Source organism: Halyomorpha halys, unplaced genomic scaffold (assembly GCF_000696795.3).
Source record: "Halyomorpha halys isolate HHAL.00 unplaced genomic scaffold, Hhal_1.1 Scaffold253.1, whole genome shotgun sequence".
NCBI classification, from domain to species: Eukaryota; Metazoa; Arthropoda; class Insecta; order Hemiptera; family Pentatomidae; genus Halyomorpha; species Halyomorpha halys.
Genome location: NW_027111492.1, coordinates 203,273 through 203,478, shown reverse-complemented (window position 1 = coordinate 203,478; position 206 = coordinate 203,273).

The following is a 206-nucleotide window of genomic DNA, read 5'->3' as shown; positions in this document are numbered from 1 at the left end:
TAAGAAGAAAATTTTTTAAAAATAGTTGTTGATGCATTGCGATTATATATTTATATTATTTGAGATGGGCAATTGGTCTATAAGTGCAAAACGTTTTTTTAATGAATTGTGACAAATCAATAATAAGGGTGTCTCCTTGGGCGTCTAAGGGCCGGAATGTCAGAGAATTAAATAAACTTTGTCGATATTGAAATGGTTCAATAGTA